The sequence below is a fragment of the Rhinolophus sinicus genome, linkage group LG06 (assembly GCF_036562045.2).
Source record: "Rhinolophus sinicus isolate RSC01 linkage group LG06, ASM3656204v1, whole genome shotgun sequence".
Classification (NCBI taxonomy): domain Eukaryota; kingdom Metazoa; phylum Chordata; class Mammalia; order Chiroptera; family Rhinolophidae; genus Rhinolophus; species Rhinolophus sinicus.
Window position 1 is genome coordinate 103,721,774 of NC_133756.1, and position 8,960 is coordinate 103,730,733.

The 8,960-nt window shown below is 49.3% G+C and overlaps 1 long non-coding RNA gene across 8 annotated transcripts in view; it reads left to right on the forward strand.

Moving 5' to 3' along the window:
* LOC109450353 (single-pass membrane and coiled-coil domain-containing protein 4) overlaps positions 1-6,022 on the forward strand; it is a 64,573-nt gene extending 58,551 nt beyond the window's left edge. For 5 of the 8 annotated variants that reach the window (XR_012497433.1, XR_012497431.1, XR_012497432.1 and 2 more), the window contains one exon: positions 5,281-6,022. This is a non-coding gene — a long non-coding RNA (single-pass membrane and coiled-coil domain-containing protein 4). The remainder of the gene's footprint in view (positions 1-5,280) is intronic. The other 3 variants (XR_012497435.1, XR_012497438.1, XR_012497437.1) reach the window with 1 other exon arrangement.
* The last annotated feature ends 2,938 nt before the right edge of the window (positions 6,023-8,960 follow it).

Here is an 8,960-nt window from a genome sequence, read left to right on the forward strand (position 1 = left end):
ATATGTGGGGCAGGCACAGAAGGATGGGACTGTTTCGTCTTTGGGGTTAGGCAGATGTGGGTTTGACCTTTTACTCTGCCACTCCCTAGTTGTGTGACAGTGACAAGGCTTTGGATATCCCCTTCGCAAAACCGGAGTAATCACTTTAACCGGGGCTCTTTTCGGTGGAAGATACAGAGACTCACTAGAGCCAGTTCAAGTTAAAAGAGGTGTCTGTCATAAGATACAGAAACACGGCAGCGTAACACAGGAGCCCTTGTAGAGCTGGGCCTCGCAAGGACTACACTAGAAAGACAGGAGCAGAGTCCCCTCTCTCCGAGTCTCAATGGTCCGTCATCCTCTCTGCTTCCATCTTTTCTCCCCCAGCTGGCTTCCTCTATTGTCTTCTGCGGATGGCTTCCATGGTGCCTAGATCTGTGTGCTTGTCCAACTTTAGTGTCCCTTTGTGTTTCTTAGTTTAGATTTCTGAAATAGAGGCTGATTGGCCCAGCTTATCTTTTCAAGGCATAGCACCTGTTTTAAAGGTTCTGGCAGTCTGGATGAGCCAGCCCTGGCCCAGCAGGCCACCTGGTCCATTGGGCTGAGCCCAGACCATGTGGCAGGTGGTCCTCAGCCCGCCCAGGAGGAGGCAGGGCCTGGATGGTAAGCATTTAAGAACCTCAACCATACGGGCTGGTGTTTCCATGCTAAGCTTGCTTTGCCAGCCTCCGAGATGGTTATTTCAGGCCTTTGTTTTTACTCAAGGCTGCTTTCCAACTCCCCAGACTTGAAGCAGAAGCCCTTTATTGTTTGCTGAGAAAACAGAAACTCCTTGATCCCACCCCGCAGTCCGGGCAGACCTGCCTCGTCCTCACCCATCTTCCCCACCTTGCTTCCCCTCCTGTTGGATTCAGAGTTGGGCCTTTGCTTCTCTGAAAGGTGAAGCTGTCCTTTTGGGCCCTTACCTTGCTCCTACAGCTGTCCCCTATTTTTTTTCAACATTAGGGTTTTCTCTCATTCTGCTGGACGTTTCACACATCCTCTAGTTTCTCTCTCGGCCCCACGTGCTCTTCCAGGAGAACTTCAGTTGTCTCTCCGAGTGCTAGGCAAAGTGTTGGCGTGTGAACCATTTATCACAAGTTGTCATAAGGCGTTTACTCCAGAATGTGAATCAGCTGTGTACTACGCATAATTTAGTTCAGTTGACATTTTTTTATTTTCATGGCAAAAGTTTCTCAATGGAGAAAGCAGTGTGTTCATTTACATTCTGGCACGAGCTTCTCTCTCAGACTAGTCACAGTTGTAGTCGCCCTGATCTGAACTCTCACTCCACTGAAGTTACTTCAGTCACGTCTCCACATTGCCAAAATCCGGTCAATGCTTCTTTACCTTCACTTTGTCTCTCAAGGGCGTTGCGAAGCAGTGCCCTTCTTGACTCTCTTGGTCCCCAGGACTTCACATTCTCTTCTTCCCTTGCCTCTTCTCCCCAGGCTCCTTTGCTTGCTTTCCTCCACCTGTCCTCTGTCAGGTGCCGCCAGGCTCTCTCTGGACCCTTTTCTCCACCTACCTGGCCCTTCCTGAGCTCGCCTCATCCAGTAGCTGACGACTTCCAAATATAGATCCTCAGCCCAGACGGAGCTCCTGACTCATTTCTTCATCTGCCTCCTTGATATCTCCATGGCGATGTCTAATAAGCATCCTCACACATGGATAGGTGTGAACAGATCACTGAATGTTCTTTCTCAAATCCACCTCCCCACCCCCCACACCCCATTCTCCCACATCTCATGAGGCAGAATCACTACCCAGCCAGTTGCTCAAGCTGTGAACCTCAGGTCCACCTGTCATTCCGCCCTTTCCCTCATGTGCCATGTCTAATCTGTCAGTAGATCCTGTCAGTTGTACCCCAGATGTAACCCGACCGTATCCTCCTCTCCATCCACACTGACCTTCCCCCTCTGAGCCACCCCCTCCCTCCTTGGCCGGCTCTAAGAGCCTCCCTTTCACTCCCTGTGGCCCACTCTCCACGGACTGGACTTGTCTAGCCAGAGGGAGCTTTTTAAAACATTCGCCTCCATGGTGAAGCCCTTCAGTGCCTCATGATGCTCTTAGAATAAAACCTGACTTTTTATCATGGTCTGTGAGCCCCTGGACGACCTGACCTCTGCCAGGTTCATCCTGTCGCTCTCCTCATGGTTCCTTCCACTCCCACTGCCTGCTGTGCTGCCCCACTTTTGTCCCAGCTGGTCCCTTTTCCTCTCCTCAGTTGTCATCTCAGAGAGCTTTCCCTGACTCTTTGGGCCCAGGGAGAGTGCTGGGCTGTGGTTTGAGGCCTGCGCTGCAGGTAAGTGAAAGCAGGGAGGCTGCCCCTTAGCCTAACAGAGAACCCAGAATTCAGAGCAGTGTGTTTGTCCCTTCAATCCTGACCAAACCTGTACTGTTGCCCACAACATGAAGCTTTTTTTCTGAGCCTCCAGGAACTTCTGAATATATCTCACAAATGTCAAGAGCTGGTCCATCACGGAGGCTGGTGCCTCTGAATGTCAACTGCACATATGTGACAAGATGCAGACAGCAGCTAAAGGAGCAGGATGAAAGTCAGGGCCTGTGCCGTTAGCCAGAGTGGCTGGGGCGCCTCTTAACCCTGGGGTCCCTGCTGCTTCCTGCCTGTGGCCAGTCCTGCGAGGGGCCACTGCGGGGCCCTCTTTTTTTCCACAGGTCCGACAGGCCATTTACTCCACGGGAAAATGGCTGCAAATTAGAGTGCTGCTAATGGCTTGTCTCTTTTAAAACCGTTTTGTGAGAATGTGTCAGAGAGAAAATGGACCGTGGCTCATAGCTTTGGACGAGAGATGCTGTCTATTGCTCTGTTAGAAGCCACTGAGAGTATTTACAGGCTGGGTGACTGGTGACATTTTTTCTCTTGCTCCTTAGTTCCCTCATCTCTAAAGTTGGGGTAATTAGCCTGCTCTGTCTGACGCACAGGCTGCGGGGGTAAGTTCCAGTAGTGGCAGCTACCATGAATTGAGTGCCTTCTCTACACCAAGTCCTTTGCTCCCCAGATCCTTGTCTCTCCTCACCACGGTCCTGCAAGGGGGGCTGCTGGACATTGTTACCTCTTCCCCAGTGGTAGGTGAGGCTCAGAGAAGCTCACAGCTCTTCCCAGGGGGTGAGTGGTGGGGTGAGAGGAAGTGGCCTCTGTCTGGCTCAGCCAACATGGACCGCTTCCCTGCGGGCGGGCGGAACGCCACATACCTGTGCGTTTTCGAATCCTCACGGTCACCCTTGATGAGAGAAGTTGTGCTCATTGTTCTGATGATGACGTGGAGACCTGGTGAGGTGACTTGCCCCAAGCCATTCAGCCAGTAAGTGAAAATTTCTTGGATTCGGTTTGAACCTGGGTCTGTCTGAAGTTCTTTGAAAGATTTGAAAAGGGAAAATTGGTAAATCCAGGTGTTCCTATACCTGTCAGGTCTTAAGAAAGTGACAGTGGGTATTTTTTAAAAGCCAAGTGGACATTTGCCCAAATGGGGTTTCCCTGAATTTTAATAGTTGCTTTTGGCTGGCATTATGTCATCCCAGTGCAATAATATTAGACATCTTGCCTCAAAAGAAACTTTGCCTGATGTGGCTAATACAAAAAAAAGTTCTGGGAGCCCATATGGGATGAAAGGCGTAGAAAGATATGAGAATCTTTCTGCCCACAGGAGGATACCATACAAGACCTTTCCCAGCGCAATTCACATTTCACATTCTGCCACTTAACATGGTCACTTAGGTGTAAATGTCCTCTTCCTCATTAGTTGGTGACAAACCACCCACTGCCCTGGGACAAAACTGGAAACACAATATCATTACAAAAGCCTCTTCTGCCTCCAAAAGCATCTGGATCCATGCTAGTCTGCCAGGATATTATGATGGACGTTTTTTTTTTTTTGTTTGTTTTTTTTTAATTTCCCTTCTCCATATCCAACCCTATGTTTAGAAAATACTTCACCTATTATGGGTGTTGGAAGCCTGGGCTGCAGGCACACTGGGCCTCAGAGTGGCTAGTCAGATGCATGTGGGGGAGCTAGTGACACAGAAAAGCCAGGGCGGGTGCTGGAGAATTCATCCTGGAGGAAGTGACAGCGGCTTTGTCTAGTTTCTAGGGGCCGCGGCCTCAGGGTCTCCTGCTCCAGTAGCAATGTCCAGGTGATACAACCTGTGACATCCTTATGTCCTGTGGTATGAGTTGGGGCTCTGGTGATGGCTACACAGCTCCTCTGTCTTGCTCATTTCCTGAGTCTGGTCCTCTGGCTTTTCTGCGGATCCTGTGAGATGCCAGAAGCTTTTGAGTAAACTCCTTCTCAATTGAAATAACCAAAGTCTGTTTCTGTTGCTTGAAGCTAAGAGTCAGACGTGTTTGGAGCTGTTGCACTGTAGTTATCCACAGGTTTTATTTAGCCCCAGGCTCCTGACAGCACTGCTTTACCACCTGAGCACCCTCCACGGGCCACAGAACTTACGAGATTCCTAGGTTGAGTGGGTGGCAGGATCGCAGTCTCAGCCTGTCTCCATTCATTGTCTGACCCAGATTCCACTTTGTCTGCAACCCATTGTGCCCCTGGGCTTGTGAAGGCAGACCCAAGTCTTCCATCTCTTCCTCAACTCCTTGAGTAGAGCCCGGCACACAGTGGGTGCTCAGAAAGGTTGGGATGGATGGGTAAAGAAACCAATGGAAGACGAGAGGAGTTGGTGCCGTCTGGGCTCTCTTCAGTCCCAGTGAGGCCGCCCCCAGGCTCAGGAAGGAGGAGAGCCACCGCGCCTGGAATCTGCAGGTTGCCTATAGTTCGGACCCTGGAGATTGGCTCGGCAGATTGTGTAATTTAGAACAGCCGAGTGAGTAGGTGGAGCCTTGGAAGGGAGAAATGTGCTCCCCTCTCCTCCTAGTGGAGGCAGTGAAGTGAACGCTTTCCAGTCCTTTGATGTCATGGCGTGCACAGAAGGTGACTATGTTTATATGCAACCCAGGGCCTTGTCCAGCTGCCCGTGTAGCTGAGGTGCTACCTCAGCACGCCGGTGACCCGTTCACAGCACAGCCATGCCTGCCGGCTGGGACACACTGGTGGCGGTGGAACCCTGGGGTGGATACCCAGCTGGTCCCCACTGCCCACCACTCAGAGGGGCTGACCTCTGCTGTATGACCTCTGCTGTGCTTAACCCCGTGTCTTATTAGCTGCAGATACTTTTCCTGGTTTAGCATTTGCCTTTCACTTGACGATTTCTTTTTCCTTTCCCTCTTTTGGTTCCTGATCACAGTTCTCTCTACAGCTCATTCTGCACCCCAACCGGAGGAGTGTGACCCTTCCTTCAGAACCCTCTCTGGACACGCCCTCCTAGTCTCCCCGAGGGAAGATGCGGCAGCTCAAAGGGAAGCCCAAGAAGGAGACGTCCCGGGACAAGAAGGAGCGGAAGCAGGCCATGCAGGAGGCCCGGCAGCAGATCACCACGGTGGTGCTGCCCACGCTGGCCGTGGTCGTGCTGCTGATTGTCGTGTTTGTGTATGTGGCCACGCGCCCCACTGTCACTGAATGAGCGCCAGGGGACGGGGAAGGCCAAAGCAAAATGGCTTTCCTAGTCAGAGATTTCCCCGAAGCTGAGCTCTGAGCAGGAGCGCCCTGTCTTCTCTGGTCTTTGACTTGATTAAAGTTTTTCCACTTTTCTTGGGAGGGAATAGGGAACATTTTATCAGTGAACGTGCCATATACCTTATGGGCCACTTCATGTGCCTTTCAGACTTCCAAGCCGTGTGTCTGTGTTTCTTTTTCTCTCCTAAAATCTATTTGTACCTCCACCTGGTGAGAGGAAGAACCTCTGGATCGTGACTCAGTTGGAATCCGCACTCATCCCATCCCCACTGATTCGAACATGACTCTTTTCCTACATGTGTTCGCAATTTCCAAAGGGACTGTATTTCTTCTCGTTGCTTAATGTGATTTGAAATATGTCGACTCAAAAGTGAAATATTTATTTTTTGAATAAAGGAGATAATAGCCTTAAACTGGGTGTTTATCTTGTTTTTGCCAGGAGGTGGCTTTGCTCTTTGTAAAGTGCAGGGAGGCCCCGGCTGTCTCTGGGGCTTCCTCTCAGGACTCTGGCCTCTTTCCCTCTCCACTCCCTCCTTCCTGAGGCTTTCTCCGCCGCCCCCCGTCACTGCCTAGTGTGACTCACTTCCAGGAAAATGGTGCTTTTTGACTGGCTCATTTTAAGGTTGAGAAAATGTTGAGAGGGCAAGAAAGGGTGTGTGCATTGGTCTGTCTTAGCAAAGTAAGAGTTTTAATTGGAATATCTGTGAGTGCTTTTTAAACCAGTTAGCAAACAGCAACACAGAAGTGGTCCTGGCGGTAAAGGTCAGCTTCAGTTCTGTTCCTGCTGAAAGGATGCAAATTGTTGGCAGTCCAGCTGAGTTTTTCATGCAAATTGGCCATGCCGGCAGGGTTGCTTCATTGTATTCTAAAGGCATTGTTAGCCCTGTCCTGGGTCCTGATGAAGAGGCCCCTTTTTGGAAGTCAGATGCGTGGTAACTGTTCTGTCATTGCTGATTACAGAGAAATTGGTGGGGGGAGAAGAGGTTTTCTAATCTAGGAGGCTGCATGATTTGCTTACTGATGGCCAGGCGGTGACTGGGGACTTGGGGGCTCTTGGAGTGAGTCTCTCAGGATGACAAGCAGCTGCTGAGAGGAAAGACTCCAGCTGATGCTCAGAGATCCTGGGACTCGCAGTGTTGACAGGGCTCTGTGGGCCGCTCCGTGAGAGCGCGTCTCAGTGGGAGACACCACGCATCTTGTGCTCACTCAAGTGGCCCTGGCCCTGAAAAGAGATTTACTAAAAAATTTATCAAATGCAGAGGCTGCTCATGTAACGTTCCTCTCAGGTTTCGATTTTCTTCCCCCTTATGTGGTTCTCTTAGGAGCCTCAGTGCTTGTTGGGCTCATTCAGGGCGGAGGGAGGAAGAAGGTTCTGCGTCCATCCCTGCTCTTCACAGTGGCTGAAATACAGAGCTTTCCCCACCTCCTGGCCCAGGAGAGTGGATGCGTCAGGCTGGTGCAGGGGACAGCTTGTCCTTCCTTCAGTAGAAAGAACCCAGACAGCATGTTGTGTAATTGCCTGATCTGTATTTAGTTCGCAGCCTACCAGTCAGAACTGGATTACATAAACCCACCGAGCCTCAGTTTCCCCATCTGTAAATAACTGGTAAAGTCACTTTTAGGGAAGTGGAATATCTAGTAGAAAACAAAGCTGTTAAAGCAAACGTGAGTTTTTATGTGGATTTTGCCCTGGAACCCCTCTGAGGCCACATCATCATGTGAAAATGGAGGTTATCTTGCATCATAGGATTGTTGGGAGGAGTCAGTTGAAATAATATATTTGTTTAGCCACGTCTGGCACCTGGGACCTAGTAGTTACTCTATAAATAGTAATGGCTCAGCATTTTACATGTATTAGCTCATTTATTTCTCATATAATCCTATGAGGGTAGGTACTGTTAGTAGTGAATTTTACAGATGAAGAAACTGAGGCCAAGAAGCTTCAGTTAGTGTCATACAACTAACAAACGGAGGAGCTCATGTTTGTTTATTTTTTTGCTTTTGTCCTGTGAAATTTCAAACATGAAAGGTGAAGAATACAGTATATGTCATGTACCCTTTGGCCAGTGTCAGCAAACCCCAAACATGGCCACTCCTGCTCGTCATCTCTACTGCCCCGCCCCCCACACCCAGACCCCCTCACATGCACACTCACACATTGGATTATTTGGCAGCAAAATGGGAGGTGGGATTGAAACCCAGACAGTCTGGCTCCAGAGTTCATGCTCTTCCTCATTAAGATTTATTACCTCTTAAACGAATTTCCTCCTTTTCACTCTCCCAGTCTTAAAAAACCTTTCCTGCCCAGGTGTGAGTGAACAGCCCTCACCTGGTGAGAATTCACATGAACAACCTTAGATGCCATTTTTAGATAAACAGGATGTGACATCAGCTTTACCCACTGGGTGTCTTAACCCCCCACTCAGTCTCTCACATGTTTCTTGGTGGGAGAGGAGCCACACCCCATGGCCATCAAGGAGAACTACCTGTTTGGTATTCTTTCTTACGACATTTTGGGGATGGTGTGAGGAGAGTGAGCTTTGGGAAGCAAAGACATATGTGAATTCTAACTCGGACTCTTTCTAGCCAAACAACCTCAGTCAGGTCCCATAACGTGAGCTGCAGTTGCCCCACATCTATCAAGTAAGGTTCATTTGACTATGTAGAGGATGCTGGGAGGATAACGTGAAAGAAAAGGACATAACATCATACCTAGTTCATTGTAGGTGCCCAATAAATGGCCGTTCCCTTCCTTCACCCACAGGACATACATCACGGCCTGCCTCCCAAGACTTACTTGCCAGGCTGACACAACACCACATACCATATAACAGATCTATTAGGTGCTTCTAGCTCTTATTTTCACCTACTGTTTCCCTCTCTGTTGTCCGTCAGGAGGCCTAGTAGATTTGAACTGGATTTTCAGGAGAAGGCAATTACCAGACGGGCTTGGTGAAAGCAGGCTGAAAATGGACTTGAAAAAGTTAACCCAACTTTGATGTGAGCTACCTCCTGGCAGGGAGGGACAAAATGCCAATTTCCTGTGGACTCGCTGGGTGGAGTTTAACAATTCTCAGGGTAAATAGTATTCCCATGTGGGCGCACTAAGTAAATTTTTTTTTGAGACACCAGCTTCTAAATTATCAGTTATTCAGTGGCTTCAAGGCAAAACTGAACAATTTATTGGCAGTTCACAGAAAGTCATGCTGGGGTTTTGCAGTAGGATCTGGGGCTCTTGGCTTTCAGAGTCCTCATTACCAAGCCTGATATTTGGTAAAGAGCAAATTCCAAAAGTGGAATCCATCACATTAGAAACAGGAATAGTAGCCATTGTCATTGATTTAAAAGGTG